The following is a 16,953-nucleotide window of genomic DNA, read 5'->3' as shown; positions in this document are numbered from 1 at the left end:
CCTAGAGGATAGCTTCAAAGGAAAAGGGTGCACAAGTTCGGAGAAATGTCCATTCCGAAGTTGTCCGTCCCACTGTTCAATATTCATCTGTAAATTTTTCTCAAAGTGATTCTTTCTTTGGACTATGTTGACACAATATAAGGTATATTGCTGATTTTTAGCTGTAGCTAAATGCAGTTGAATCAAATTCATATAGGAGAAGAAGAAATCCTATAGGAATTTAAAATTTCCTACAGGATATTTTTCTCCCTTAGGAGCAAGTAAATAATTCAAGAGTGAAAAAAATTCCTACAGGAGTTTCTGACTGAGAAAGAGAATCCTACAGGAATTTAAGAAATCCTATGGGATATATTTTTCCTAAGGGATTTTTTCTCTCTCCTATAGGAAATTGTATTCCTACAGGAGATTAAATTCTCCCATAGTAGTTTAATTTCCTGTAGGATTTCTTAAATATCCCACAGGAAATTACGAAATCATGCAGGATTTTGATAATATCCCTCAGGAATTTTATTTTTCCTATAGGAACTTTATTTTTCCCATGGGAATTTTTTGTTCAAAGGTGATTATCTCACCTGACAGGTGAGATTTACCTGTAACAAAGGTAGTTATGAACTCTGTGAGTGATGGTCTACCACTTGGTATACATGATTTTTATGTGAAATGAGGATTTGGCGGGCGCCAAAATGCCACTTTTGAAGTGGCATAATTATCCGGCACAGTGTTTTTCAATTTTTAGAGTTATCGTTCTTTTAAATTCGACTTTCACGAAAAGAGTCGGACTTATGTGAATTTTGTCTGGGATTGGTAATTTTACATAAATTATAAAGAAATTTCACTTCAATGTTTGTTTTATTCTTATTAGAGCTGGTTTTTACTAGTATACTCATTTCACCGTACATCGGACACAAATTAACCATGCATCGGACACTTTCTGATGCAAAGTTAATCACTACCATTTTCATACAGAAACCAACTGACAGTTGTTTTTTTTTTTGCGGAAATAGAAAATAAAAAACAGTCAAAATACAAGTTATCGATATATTATGTCTAGAATCTGACCGAATTTATTTCTACAAAACAGAGTATTTTAACGCATGAGAAAAAGGCGCGAAAAACCGCAATACAAGCATTTTTAAACCTTTCTAACGCAGAGTATGGCATCTTGAATCTCTGCATATTTGTGCAACGATATCGACAAATAAATTTAACTTGAGGGTTATTTCTTAGATAAAGTATATCCATATCAAGGATTTTAAAGCACTGTGATAAAGGTATGATATTTTTTCGGTCGAAATACCGTCTGTCCGATGCATGGTGAATAATGTCCGATCCATGGTGAATTTTGAGTTATTTAGAAAAAATCGATTTTTGGTGATATTTTCTCAATAAAAGGTACATAATTCTGTCCCAAATTTATATTTTAATCACATACTAAGTGTTAAACTCCATTTTGATAATTTTCCGTCGGTAGCGATATCTCTAGAACTTGTTGAAGTACAAGGGTGTCCGATGCATGGTGAATTCACCCTAATTATTAAAGAATGTGGTAGAAACAGAAACCCATAAATTTGTATATCCTGATTACAAAAACATACATAAAATGTCTATACGTGTTTTGATTTGATGTTGCTGAAATTGGATCCCTGAATTGTATAACAATAGAGAAATATAGAAATATCATGTATGAAATGTTCAATCATTTCCCACTGTTAACATTTCTTATTTGGGTATTTTATTTGTTTTTACTCAAACCTTCTTACTTTGTACATTGATATATTTCATTATAAGTCATTCTAGCGAAAGTCGTCGTAATACCAAAGGTAGTGATTGTGTCAGTTTCAATTACTGTAAACCAACTTTTATTCGCGACGACTTTATTTCGCGATTTACCGGGAGTAAACTAGTTAGCGACGATTAATATTTGCGACCAAGCCTTATTTTAACTGTTTTTAATACCAAAAGAGACTTTAAGGACCCGTTGGCGGCGAGAAATATTCGCGATAACGAGGCTCTCACGAACCTCGCGAAAATTTCTCGCACGCGAATAAAAGTTGGTTTACAGTATGTGATAATGTAAATATAATTCATAATATTTGGCTAAAAGTCTAGTTTGAATATTGTTTTGTTTTGGAAATGGCAGATTATAAACTTTGTCTAACTTAGATTTTTTTACAATATCAATAAGATGATTAAACTGTATATACGGACCACAAATTATTTTCTGGATCAAAGGGTAATTTGAAGGAATGTGGCAGCTAATGAATATTAACAAGTACCTGTAGCTGTCGAAGATAAAAAGGTGAAATTACTGAAGGGGAAAATGTACACTTATCCTAATGCCTAACAAATTTTTGTGAGCTACGTCAGTCACTATGCATAATTGTCCTGGCCATAGAATTTGCAGTATGTTGAGTTTTAATTTTTTTTTATATTTAAGGAATGAAGCTTTTTTTCAACATACGAGGGTTGTCCCGTAAAATCGTGGACAAGTTGTCTAGTTTGAAAAATAATAATCTCTGCGTTCTGAAATTTTCACCACTTTTTAGTAGATAAATTATGAATATACATAGCAAATTTCAAATAGATATATGCATAGGTAAACAAATTGTGATAATTTATGTTATGTACTTCATCGCCCTACGGCGCACGGATGATAACGTCAAAGTGTCAAAAACAGCGTCACGTTTCATCTTTGCTAGACTTAGAGTTGGATAAGCCCCACTTAAATTTAGAAATTTTATTGATTTATATATGTGAGTAACCATAACCAGTTAAGAAACCAATGTGGCACACTCATGCGATCTGATGAATATTTATTAGCAAGTTACAGACAGTATTCTCACCATCATTCAACTAAAAGAGAATCTCACATGGACGGTCGACAGTGACAGCTTCCTTTGCTATTACAAATGGCAGTCTGTCCATATGTTTTGTACTATCTGGGGACTCGACCACGAAGACTTCACTAAGAAAACTTTCATTTCATTTATATACTAAAGATCTGGTGATATATTTTATATTTCCTTTCTTCTGTATTCGTTTAAAGTCTCTTAAGGCGTCATTACAACATCCTAATCTATCTGAACTGCTCTCCGGTGCGCCGTAACGTCATAAAAAGTCGCCATTTTTCGTGTATTGTGTTTATTACTTTCCCATTTCAAATGCTCGGGAAACTGCCAAAAATTAACCAAATGCCTTGAATTTTTTAAAAAGACCACAGAATCGATTAAGGAATGGAATTATGATAATTTTCATCCTAATCTTATGTATTGAAAACTTTTATTACGAATTAATTCTTATGTCTTATCTAATATAACCTTGCTATTTTTACATTGCGCCGTAGGACCGTACCTTGTGCACATTCAAGCAGAATAAAATCTTTATTTTTGAATATATATTATCAAAAACATTATGATTCACTTAAATATGATGAATAAACATTTACTGAAAATTTCAGCTAAGTGCGCCCATTACTTTTCGAGAAAAACGCTTTGTCCACGATTTTATGGGACAACCCTCGTATATTATACATATAACATAACTTGCGGCAGTTTACGCTTTATGAACCACGAAGCGGTTTATAAAAAAGCGTAAACTGCCCCAAGTTTTGTTATATCGTATAATATAAGTTGAAATAAGCTTCATTCCTTATAATTTAATTTCAGCTCCAGACAATGAGACAATTTTTTCCCCAGAATAAGGCTTACATTAATTAAATTTTAAAAGTAACGTCAAGCGGAGTAATATGTTTTTTGACGTAGGCAAGTTATGTTATACAATATGGATAAAATCATTTATCCAATCAAATGACGTGTTACAAGTAAAATTATATTATATCCTTATATCATCAACTAGTTTATCATTGTTAACAATAGTTTCTGTCTTATATGATTTAGATTTAGACTGCATACCCCCTTTTATATTGAAAACACACATAGGTGGTGGTACTTGTGCATGTCTTCAAGAGAACAATTCCTTTAATCTAAGTCGCAAAACTCTCCAGAAACTACTAGAATTTTTCATAATGATGTTTTGAAGGTCCGTGTTGCTTTGCTCTTTTTTACCTTGAATACTGTTCGTTATCTCCATATGTTTCACATAATCGATTGGCAGAAATTATCTCATTTCAAGTTGTTATGATCCCGGATTTTATGCATCCTTTTTGTTCCCGATGTGTTAGATAAAAACGTGCTTGAAGATTTCAATGTCAACTTGAAAATGTGTGTTAATTTATAGCATATTACTATAAATACCACATCCTATTTCAAATATATAACACATTCATCTAAGAGGTAAGAATTGTGTTTATTAATTGACAATAAATCATATATAATTATTAATTAGTACATAGAAATAAATTAACTGATTTATTTTTTGTTTTAAGCGATATTATGAATTTTAATTTCATAACTACTTTGTCGTTCATTCTTTTCTTTTTTTTTGGGGGGGGGGGGATTATTTTTCCCACTGAAACAATGTTGCAGATGTTTCCTTTTAAAGAATCACAGGATGAAAAGCCAGGTTTCCCAAATTTGGAAACCCGATGGAAACATATGGGAATCGTGACATCAGTAGTTTCCATATAGTTTCCATTTTATGGAAACCACATAGTGGTTTCCACATAGATTCCCGACATGGAAACAATCAACCTGTGGTTTCCCGTAAGTTTCCCAAGATAGGAAACCATGGAAACATACCCAGGTGGTTTCCACATAGATTCCCGACATGGAAACAATCAACCTGTGGTTTCCCGTAAGTTTCCCAAGATAGGAAACCATGGAAACATGCCCCGGCGGTTTCCATGTAGATTCCCGATATGGAAACAACCAACCTTTGGTTTCTCGTAAGTTTCCCAACAGAGGAAAACTTATGTAAACATGCCTCAGTGGTTTCCATACAGATTCCCGACATGGAAGCCACCAATGTGTAGTTTTCCCCATGTTTCCCAGGCAGGGAACTTTAGAATATCTCAATGCTAACCACCTACCTTTTATTCTACAAAAAGTTAAATATTTAATTATGTTAACATATTTTTACCAACTATAGAAATATTTCAAAAGTGTTTACATGCTGTATCAAAATAATTAACTTCAAACAGTTAAAATAACTAGATACGTATTTCTATGTGTCACTGATTAATTTAATATTTCAGCACCGTGAACGCAATTCAATTTTAATTTAATTTTATTGAACTGAATTATATTTGATTTAATTAAATTTTGAATTTGATTTATCACATAAGTTTTGGTAAACTCGTATAAAATGCGTGAAGTGGAATAGAAAAAAGTAAGTGCATGCAGTTATGTAGAAATCAATCATTTCCGATCCCACTTTCTTGAAGCTGTCTATGATGAATGTTCCTTTGAAAAAATGGAAGAGCTAAGTAAGGGTACATTTAATGAAATTATTTACAGAAAATGTTTACTAAAAAGTCGATTAAAAAGTAAATAAAGAAATATGTCAAGTTACGATTACTGATTAAGGACAGGTGAAACGTTCCTCAATAAAATAATTAATTTTTTTTTCCAATATTTTGCAATTGACATTGAAGAATTATTTTTACATAATTACATGTTTTCACAAGACATCAAGGTACCTTACCAGGCATTTGTGTTAGATACCAGAAGTTGGCATTTCTTATATACCGGGGTAATCCGTCAAAAAAATGCTTCAGTTGGTTTGTCAAAATTACATTTTTAGTGTTTCAAGTTTTTAAATACAAGTTTAGAAAGTGATAATAAAAGATTTTGTTTTAATATGAATTAATATATTAATATAAACTGGTCAGATTAGAATCATTCATCGAATTGGCTGGGGGTTAAATATTATCATACTAATACTTTACTATTAATAGTGAATATTGTTTTTTTTTAATTTAGTAAATTATTATTTTTATCATTGGGGGTGGTGGGGTCCCTTTTCATTTTTCCCTGAGAAGCCCCCCCCCCCCCCCCCCCCCCACACACACACAAATAACGCTTTCTGAAAAAGTCCAGGATGGTCGGCCTGTGTAATTAGGGACACCTGTCCTCACGTGCCATTTCAGGGTGGAGACACGTGCCGCGAAGACACCTGTCACTGTGTATTTTTTGTATATTCTATGTGAATTGAGACGGTTTTGTACCTAAAGGGAACAATAGGCTGTTGTCGAGCATATACACACACAGACTCCGACCGAAAATCCCTTTGAATTAAGATGATGATTCGTGTTTCTTTTATCATTTAAAAAATTGTATATTCCATAAATAAAGTTATACAAGAGAACATATTTATAAAATAACCTTCATTTAAGAAGTTCAATGAAAAAACAAACTATTTAGAATTTTTATTTCAATTTTCATTACTGATTTAAAATAAAACTATCCTCTTTAGAAATTAAATAATTTTCTATAGGTATTGTCTATTGAATAGATCTTAATTCTCGTCGTGTATAATATTAAATCAGAATGACGTTAAAAGATCAATGTGAAATCAAAACTGTATTTAATATTCTTGATGGGTTTTTGTGTGAAATTTGTAATCTAACGTACCACATAGACATTTATTAGATAAATGTTTATAATATAATTCATCACATAAAACTTTTTTTTTCCCTTATTTGCTCAAATATGAACGCAGATCCCGTGTAGTAAACGCCTGCACTTTTCGCATGAAATTACAATGTAGGGTCCTAAATGCACATACATCATATTTAACAAACTTTTTTCAGCCATTTTTTTTCTCCCAAAGGCCATTGCTTTAGATAAAGAAAAGTCTATAATATTTTGCATGATTTTGTTTTTCTTAAGAACAATGGCTTTTAAAGTAGTACATGCTACTAAAGGCAATCTATTAAAAGAATTACTTGTATAATTAATTCATTGCATAATTGTCACAGTTGTATTTTGTTCAGTTTTTGTTGATTTCATTCTATAAAGGTATGAAGTTTGTCAATACTTCAACAAACATTTCTTTATATATGTTTTGCACTACTTTATTTTTATTCGCCGACATGCAAAAAAAACTTGGGTGACTAATAGACTCGATCTTCAGGCCTGTAGGAAAGTAATTTCCGTTAGAGTAATAAACTAACCGGGATTTTATTTTTACTAACATACCTTACCAGATTTCTTAACAAAAAAAAAAATCATAGAAATACAGGGCGGGACCAGCTAAAGCTGTATGCATAAGCACAGTCCTGCACATCAACGAGTATAGATGACTTTCGACATAATCTTTCCCATGACTTCACTTTATACCAATCACGCCTAAAATACTGAATTAAAATACTGTTATATTTTCCTGCCTTTGATAAGATGTTAGTTTTGTTCCGCCTAGAGATATAACTCTCCTAAGAAAAAGGTTTTCAACATAGATTCTGATTCATTTAACAATTTTACGTGTTAAAATTATGTGGGATTTTTTTTTCTTTAGCTTTTTTCCGTGTTAAAATGATGTGGGATTTTTTTTAAACTAAAGGCCAAGGAGTTTAAAGTACAATGTACATGTAGCAATTAGAGAAAAGTCGAGCAGGTCCACCAGTAATATTGATAGCATGCACAAAATCTAATTAAACCCCGAAAAGGAGGGAGTTCAATTAGTAATTTAATCCCCCCCCCCAAAAACCAACAATTTATTAGCAATGAACTATTAATCACCGAACTTTTCAATCATCACTATTGAAATAAAAAAAAAACTGTTCTTGATAATCATATTATAATTGTAGCTAATTTTCATGCCTTTTAGGATTCCCGTGGAAAGTTCACAATAAAAAAATGTGCTTTTAAAAATTTAACATCTTTTGGTGTGACATTATAAATTCATAATCATATATGTAACAGTTAAAAGAAGTTGGGAGAGGGGGATTACTTTCAGCAAGGACGGCCACTACCAATAACCAAGCCCCGAAACCCATATCCCGAAGGCAAATAAGTTGAGGTGTCAAGCAAGAAACAATTTTTTTCTGCTCTTGCATCATGTATTTAACCGCTTTTTTTTCTAAATATACAGTACTAGGCCTACAAATCATATCGGCAAAAATATTTAGGAGCCGCTCTTTTTATTCCATGAAAAAGCGGAAAACTTAATTGAATTCTAATATGAGATCTCATAATCACACTTAATCATAGTGAATGAAAACAGTTTATATTTCCCATCCTGCATCGCTCTCTGGGCGCTTTATTTCATTGGTCAATTTCCCGAGGCGCCATTTTTGGAGGATCGAGAAGGACGAAGAAGAAGGTGTAAGCAGCTGATAAATGTGAAAAGTTAAGATGGTTTCACCACCCAGTGTCTTTAAGACTGTGATAAATGCAATGAACAACGATGAAGGATTAGTGTACGTATATTTTTGTTAACTTTTTACGGTAAATAGTTGTAATATTTGGCAACAACAAATCTTCACTATCGGTGGCAACTTCTGTTCTGACGCCATTTTGAAAAGTTGGATACCTAAGTTTTAAATTGTTAAGTGTATATATTGCAGAGAGAATCAAAGAGAGAGAGAGGAAAAAAATTGAGACAGTGATATAGCATAACTTTGATTATGGAGGCCTCAAAGTCACCGTGCATGTACATGCTGTATGTTGTAAAATGGCAACGTTTCGCTTTTTATCATGTTTATTAAAATGTATGCTCCATATGTATGTTCTCTCTCTCTATATAAATGAATACTTTTCGGAATTAAAAAAAAATATATTTTTAACCCCGCTCAAATTATCCGGATGATAATAGTTACACCGATCATGGTTTCGTAGTTAAATTCAGACTGTAGAACATCCGGTTTGAATACATGTGTTTTCTGACTTTTCGGATAGCCAGCTCTTGTTTTTTGGAACTTACGACTTATGGCAAGGTATAAATTAAATATTTTTGGTTCAAAACTTTGATAAAAGCATCAATATTTTTACGAAAAGTGTCTTCAATCTCAGCTTATCCAATTATTCATGAAGGATATCCTCATCAGAATTTACAGTAGAAATAGATTGTAGCAAATAGCATAACCCTTAATCATATGCATATTGATGATATGGTAGTCTCGTTCAACCAGACCCTCGGCTGTCTCCGTAAATCTCCGACCACCCAGAGGGTCTGGTAAAGAATCATGTTAGCGTTTGTAACCGTCAGAGGGCGCTATCTTGTTTTCATTTTGACGATCCTTTTTGAAACAAACGTTAAATGTGTTTCTTCTTCTGGATTGTGTCTTTATATAAATAAATTAATCTTTAATTTGGGACACCAAACGAGAAATTGCTATATCAATCGAAGGAATGTGTATTACGCAGGTAGGGCTACACTACTTTCACTTTTGCTTTCGTACCGAATATTTGCAAGATACACACTTATACACTTACCTATAACTGGTGGGCATTACTGTAAACAATTCCTATCTAACAGCTTTAACTTTCAGACATATAACTTTTACATCTTTAAGTTATTTTTCTGCTGATCTATCATGTATTTATTTAAATCGTGTAGGTGTGTTCTTTTCAGCCAATCAAAAACTTTACCAGAATTTCAGTAAGCCTCGTTTTGGCGTTACAAACGATATTGCGTATCTTTACCAGACCCTCTGGTTGGTCGGAGATTTACGGAGACAGCCGAGGGTCTGGTTGAACGAGACTAATGATATGGAGGAAAAATATACATAAAAAAGTGAATGTAGGTGAAAGCCTGTCCACTTTTCTGAAGAGATTAGGTTTGTTTTATTGTTTATTGATATAGATTAGGCTTTATAAAATTAGTCTTTAGATTCTATCCCCGCCCGCCCCTCTCAAAATGTCCCGCCCCGATGTTTTTTATTTTGATTTTTGGGTATTTTCATGTATTTTTATACAGTAAGAATTTGGGTCAAAGTTTAAGAGTTATCTCCCGTCTGTATTAAATGTCGCGTGTTGCTATTTATATTAATAACGCCATGTGAAGACTGGAGAAAAAACGGCAATAAAAGCAGTTTAAATGTGTAAGGAAAAGTTAATTTGTCAGTATAGAGAAGCCAGAGAAGAAAAAATGGCATAAACACATACAGATACCATCACTGGCAGTAGAAGTATGTAGAGAGATTGTAATAAGTATAAATAGACGAGGAAAATGACATCTGGTCAAGTTATATATAACGATCTCCAGCTGTATGACTTAGCTTTGAAATAAAAAAAATCTACAACATCGTAGACAGACTTAAGAGAAGGCCTAGATGTTTCAGTAGGATAATTATTAGAACATTTATATAGATTTTGCAAAATAGGAAGTCACGCATACACAATTTATTGGTATCCCCACCTCATTTTGTTCAGAGTGTGCCGTATAATGTGTGCTTGATTATTTATTAATAAACAATAAATATTTAACTTTTAAAGCAAAAATTTTCATTAAATATTTAAAAGAATATGAAAAGAATTAAATCTATTCATATTTGCATTAAGGTAATGAAAAAAATGTGTAAGGGGCGTCCATTGTTTTGTTGAAACTTAGGCCTATATATAAATTAACAATTATAAAAAATAAAAAATAAAATCCGCCCACCCGCCCCAATTTTTTTGCAAATTAGGATGAGAATCTAAAGATTAATTTTACCTGGCCTTACTGCTCAAAAGATTTTTTTTTTTGTAATGTCTATCCTGTTGAGATGAAGATGTAAAAAAAAAACAGGCTAATAGTGAATTAATATTGATAGTATTGACTTGTTTTTAGCTCTACTGGTCAGAGACCAGAAGAGTTTATGCGATAGTAATGCGTCCGGCGTCCGTCCGTCTGTCCAGCTGTCCGTCTGTCTGCAAACACTACTCCTCCTTAAATTTTAGTCTGATTTCAATATAACTTGGCAAACAAGTAGACTACACATAATTCTGTGCATCAGTCTTTGATAAGTACAAACCAGTAGAGCTACAGTCTCGACAGAGACCTCTGGTTATTTTTCTTCCATCCTGGTTGTTGCTAATGCTATTACATAATTAGTTTAAATTAGAATGCAATAGTACCACTACCTGGACATAATTTATCATTTCAGAGAGAAGAAAACTGTGTGACGTTAAAAGAAACCAGTGAGATAAAATCATAGAAAATGTATGATGATTCAGGATGTGGTCATTTGGTAAGTGGTAATTCATTCATGATTAGTATGTATATGACAATTGCCTGAAAAAAAGATTCTAAATTTTATCTAAATACTGAACTGTGGTATATCAGCTGTGAGCTACAAGAAGTTTTATGTAAAAGCTACTAGGGCTGAAACAATTTGCCCCCTCCATGTTATGTGTGTATTGCTATGATTGACATACAATCAGTTCTCTAATACATACACTTCAATAAAACTTTGTCATCTTGAACCTGAATTGAAAAGAAAAAACTCTGAGATCTTTCGAAAAAAAAATGAATGAAAAAAAGGAAATGCATATTAACTGATTTCTTGCTGGTCAGTATTTTGATTACTGAAAGGAAGCTCTAAAAACTAAAGAGTTCTACTTTAATATCAGGTAGTTTTATGAAGTTAGAGTGATCTGCCCTTAGATTAAGATTATGAAAAATATTATTTTACATTCAGTTAGATTATTTTTGATAGATTAAATTATTTTAAGCATTATTAGAATTTAAAAAAATAGGAAATTAGTTATTAGCTCACCTGAGCCGAAGGCTCAAGTGAGCTTTTCTGATCAAAATTTGTCCGTTGCCTGTCGTTGTTGTTGTCGTAAACTTTTCCATTTGTTTTCACATTTTCATCTTCTTCTCAAAAACCACTGGGCCAATTTCAACCAAACTTGGCACAAAGTATCCTTGGGTGAAGGGAATTCAAGTTTGTTCAAATGAAGGACCACGCCCTTTTCTAAGTTTTACTGTTACATAGGCATATATAAGAAAAATCTTTAAAAATCTTCTTCTCCAGAACCACTGAGCCAGAAAAGATGAAACTCATGTGGAATCATCCTCAGGTAGTGTAGATTCAAGTTTGTTTAAATCATGACCCCTGGGGCAAGGGTGGGGCCAAAATGGCCGACCCAAGTTTTACATAGGGATATATAGATAAACCTTTTAAAATCTTCTTTTCAAGTACTTCAAAGCTATGATTAGTGATATTTATATGGAATCATCCTCAGGTAGTGTAGATTTTAGTTTGTTCAAATGATGAACGCCTTGAAGGGGGGGGGGGGGTAAATTCAAGCCCGATGTGCTCAGGTGTGCGCTGTGGCCCCAGGGCCTCTTGTTTTCATAAATTTTTCCAATGTAAGTAAACAGCAATGATTTCTGCTTACAGATAGTCCATTGTCTTTGAAAATTTCTTGGGGGAAATGAGGCACATACCATATGTTCTAAATGCATAAAAAAGGCTCATTATGCATATATTTATATGAAATATGATAGATTTTTTTCTCTCCAAAGAATAATTTCTGCAAGTCACTAAGTTTTTAGAGTTTCCTTTATTTTATAGATATTCGATGAAATTATTTGAAGTATTAAATTTTGGTAAATTTTATGATACTAAAAGGTTATATGGATGAAAAAACAGCATGCGTGTATGACAATCAGGGCTTAAATTTTAATGTCTGTTAATTTTTAGCTCACCTCAACGAAGTTGGGGGAGCTTATGTAATACCCTCGGCGTCGGCGTCGGTGTCGGCGTCGGCGTTGGCGTCCCAGGTTAAGTTTTTTGGAGCAGTTTTCTTTTTAACTACTTCTATGTCCTATATGGATTAGACATGCATGGAGGATGGTTCTAGTGTGTTTCATTGCACCATTCAAAGTTTCAGATGCTGCAATTTCAGCAAAGAAATGACCAGGTTAATGTTTTTGGAGCAGGTTAACATTTTTGGTGCAGTTTTTGGTGTAGGTTTCATTTCCAAGTAACTATAAGCCCTATGTTGACCAAACTTGCATGGATGTTACATCTAAGGATGCATACTACCAGGCTTGCTTCGGATGCTGAATCTGACCTACATTTTCCGGTTGAGTGAACAGGTTAAAGTTTTTGGTGCAGGATTCATTTCCAAGTAACTATAAGACCTATGTTGACCAAACTTGCATGGATGATACATCTAAGGATGCATACTATTGGTCTTGCTTCGGATGCTGAATCTGACCTACTTTTCCGGTTGAGTGAACAGGTTAAAGTTTTTGGTGCAGGTTTCATTTCCAAGTAACTATAAGACCTATGTTGACCAAACTTGCATGGATGATACATCTAAGGATGCATACTATCGGGCTTGCTTCAGATGCTGAATCTGACCTACTTTTCCGGTTGAGTGAACAGGTTAAAGTTTTTGGTGCAGGTTTCATTTCCAAGTAACTATAAGCCCTATGTTGACCAAACTTGCATGGATGATACATCTAAGGATGCATACTATCGGGCTTGCTTCAGATGCTGAATCTGACCTACTTTTCCGGTTGAGTGAACAGGTTAAAGTTTTTGGTGCAGGTTTCATTTCCAAGTAACTATAAGCCCTATGTTGACCAAACTTGCATGGATGATACATCTAAGGATGCATACTACCAGGCTTGCTTCGGATGCTGAATCTGACCTACATTTTCCCGTTGAGTGAATATGTTAAAGTTAATGCATGATTCATTTCCAAGTATCTATGATTCTTTAATGACCAAACTTGCATGGATAATACATATAAGGATGCATACTACCAGGCTTGCTTCAGATGCTGAATCTGACCTACTTTTTGTGGATGAGTAAAAATGTTAGTTTTTGATGCATATATGTTTCATTTCCAATTAACTATGAGCCCTATAATGAGCAAACTTGCATGGACGATAAATCTTAGGATGCAAACTAATGGACTTGCTTCGTATGCTGAATTCGACATGCATTTTTCAGATAATAGACCAGGTAAAAGTTATGAGAGCAAGTCTAATACCAAAAAACTATAAGGCTTACATAACATTGTATAAACCAAACTTGCACAAACGTTGCATCAAGAGATGAAAACTCTCAAATTTGCTTCAGATTCTGGATTTTAATTACATTTTCATGAAGAAGAACTAGTTTAAATTTTTTATGTAGGTCTGTTCAAAGTATCAGATCAAAATTGCTTAAATATTTTCATTTTTGGAATGTACACTTTTTGTTGGTTAATTGTGTGACTTTGCCTTACTTAAAGACAACATTCGTTGAGGTGAGCTCTGTAATCTCTGATTACCTATGTTTCAGTGACATTAAAACAGGAATTGTCATCACCAATAGACGAATTTCACATTCCTAAGAGTTTTTTCCAATTGTCGGCGTATTGCTCATTTTTCCCACTTTGTCCTTTGTAAGTTACTTGTTAATATATTTTTAATCTTCAAAAATATTGGACAATTAGGATCTGAATCTGTATTGCCAGAGTATGGGGACAACATGAAAATCATAATGAATATGTTCATATAGATTTTATTTCTAAGATATTGTCTCTCAGCGTTGATACGGTTAAAGAGGGAAAACAGCGTCTTAAGCTGGTTGACCCCAGATTGACCCTGCGAAGGGGAATAACTTTTGTAAATGTGAAACTTCAAAGTCCTTTATGGTATATCATATAGATCTAAAACTGACTGAATATTGATCAGCCAATTCATGAACATGATGAATGGATGTAAATAATGTTGGTCAATATATGTAAAAAAAAAAAAATTAAATTACTTGTTTGTTTATAAATTTGTGGTATCTCTCCAACTGAAGTTTATAAACTTGTTATTTATTTCTTAAATAAACTGAGCATACATGCAAAACCGGTATAAAATTACTCATAAGATACATGGATACTTAAACCATGATAAAATCATATGTGTCCAATGCAGCATATGATAAATCATTAACATACAAGTACATGTGTATATATACTGTAATACATATATATTACATTATTTTTAGGTCCTGTTCTGTGGATGCCCTCAGACAGTGTCTACCCATCACTCCATGTGACCTTGGACTAATTTTCTAGGTCAAAGGTCAGTATCAAAATGTACTGTATATCTTTATTTAAATTCGTAGTCCAGAGTATATTTCTCCCCTGGTGTAATCTAGCTTTTGTCTAATGGGGTGGAGGGTCTGCAATGCTCTTCAACCAATTTATAGGTTGAATATCAAAATTAATAAAAAAAATCTCTCCCTAATATTTTTGTTATTATAAAGGGTATGTTTTCTCTCAAACTAATCAAACTTAAAGCAGGGTACATAGTATGATATACATGTAGTAATATATTCTCAATGACATAATAAGGCTGAAAACATTATTTATATCATGTTCTTTTTTTCACTAATCATAAAGCATTAAATATTAAAGAGATAAATTAAATGCTGAAATCATATGTATCATGGTCATGGAAAGTAATTATTGATATTGATATATTAAAGACATTGACTGATCTTTCAGATTTCTAAGTTATCAAGCATTATAATTCTGACATCATATAATAATTTTGTATGAATATTGCAGATCATATGTGATGTGAAGAAAACCAGGAAACTGATGTTGAAAGAAGTACTTAATGACCCTTATGAATGGACTTGAATGTGAAAGACTGTCTATTGTTTATCTAAGATATATGAATTTATTTAATATTTTGATATCATTGAAAAATTCAGTTACAGTTTATGTACATCAAATGAATTATTAAACATTTAAAATGGTAATGCTTTTTTCTTTTACATGTAATAAATTTTTTTGATAGATTTTTAAAAGAATGCGCATTATTTCACATTGCTTCCTTTAGAAAAGTTGGGGAATCTTGAAGTTTCCCAGTAATTTCCACCAGGAATGGGACTCCAGATAATTCCACCAAGTTTCCGCCACACAGAAAGTGCTACACAAGTTCCATATAGTTTCCTGAGTCAAGGAAACTTCAGGAATCATAAGGTTTCACGAGCTTCCATGTTGTTTCTGATAAAAGAAAACCTTAAGATTCCATCAAATTTCCATTCCACGGAAACCACTACGCTCATATTCCATATGGTTTCCTGAGTCGAGGAAACTTAAGAATTGTGAGGTTTCCCAAGCTTCTATGTAGTTTCCCGTATAAGGAAACCTAAAGATTCCATCAAGTTTCAATTCCACGGAAACCCCCTACGCTCCGATTCCATCAAGTTTCCCGAGTCAAGGAAACTTAAGGAATCGTGAGGTTTCCCGAGCTTCCATGTAGTTTCCCGTATAAGGAAACCTAAAGATTCCACCAAGTTTCCATTCCACGGAAACCCCCTACGCTCCGATTCCATCAAGTTTCCTGATTCTGGAAACCAGTGGAATCTTCAGGTTTCCCATTACTGGAAACTACGTGGATGTTCGGGAAACTTCAGGTTTACAGAGGTTTCCGTGGTTCAGGATACCTTATGGAATCGGAGCGTAGGGGGTTTCCGTGTCATGGAAACTTGGCGGAATAACCTAGCATCCGCTACGGAAACCACTGGGAAACATGATGTAAACTTGAGGTTTCCATGTGGTTTCCATAAAGTTTCCCATGATGGAAACCACTTTTTTCACCCAGTGAATGCTTTTTTTTTCTTTTACAGACCCTGTTGATCTTAAAATGGTTTCTACAACTGTACGCAATGTTTGCCCTAGTCTCTCTCTCTCTCTCTCTCTCTCTCTCTCTCTCTCTCTCTCTCTCTCTAAATATTTTATAACAAGATTCGAAAGCAATGTTTAAAAGCTTGATGAATGATAAGTTTATTGCAAAACATAAAAAAACAACATTTTCAATATTATACATTTCTTACCTCACGATTCTATTATTTTAAGTGCATTTTTAAATATTGTTGATTCCCTACTTTACTTGACAGGTCCCTTTTATCAGATCATCAGATTTTACTTGTGGCATAAAAATTACAGTTACAGAGAATGTATTTTGTATTGATATGGTCCAAAAAAATTCTTTTTAAAGAAATGCCATGCATGCGTCTGATTTTTAATAATTATATGCATCCAATAATAACTTGAGGAACTGATAAGTTTTAAAATGTTATATCGTATTTAATCTTTTTTTCGTCCGACTTGAAGCTTTGCC

The 16,953-nt window shown here is 33.3% G+C and overlaps 1 long non-coding RNA gene across 5 annotated transcripts; it reads left to right on the top strand.

The window, feature by feature from the left end:
* The first annotated feature begins 8,073 nt into the window (after window positions 1-8,073).
* On the top strand, window positions 8,074-15,488 carry LOC134267613 (uncharacterized). 5 transcript variants are annotated; one of them, XR_009992187.1, is made up of 6 exons: window positions 9,225-9,263; window positions 9,472-9,676; window positions 10,985-11,068; window positions 14,126-14,228; window positions 14,825-14,901; window positions 15,390-15,488. It is a non-coding gene; the product is annotated as an uncharacterized LOC134267613 (long non-coding RNA). The 5 variants fall into 5 exon arrangements; XR_009992188.1 differs by lacking the exons at window positions 9,225-9,263; window positions 9,472-9,676 and adding an exon at window positions 8,074-8,317; XR_009992189.1 differs by lacking the exons at window positions 9,225-9,263; window positions 9,472-9,676 and adding an exon at window positions 8,640-8,833.
* Window positions 15,489-16,953: the final 1,465 nt, after the last annotated feature.

This window comes from Saccostrea cucullata, unplaced genomic scaffold (genome assembly GCF_032062105.1).
Source record: "Saccostrea cucullata isolate Sc308-1 unplaced genomic scaffold, CSIRO_AGI_Scuc_v1 ctg9995, whole genome shotgun sequence".
Taxonomy (NCBI): Eukaryota; Metazoa; Mollusca; class Bivalvia; order Ostreida; family Ostreidae; genus Saccostrea; species Saccostrea cuccullata.
The sequence above is the reverse complement of the archived record's forward strand: the minus strand, read 5'-3'. Positions and strand labels throughout refer to the sequence as shown.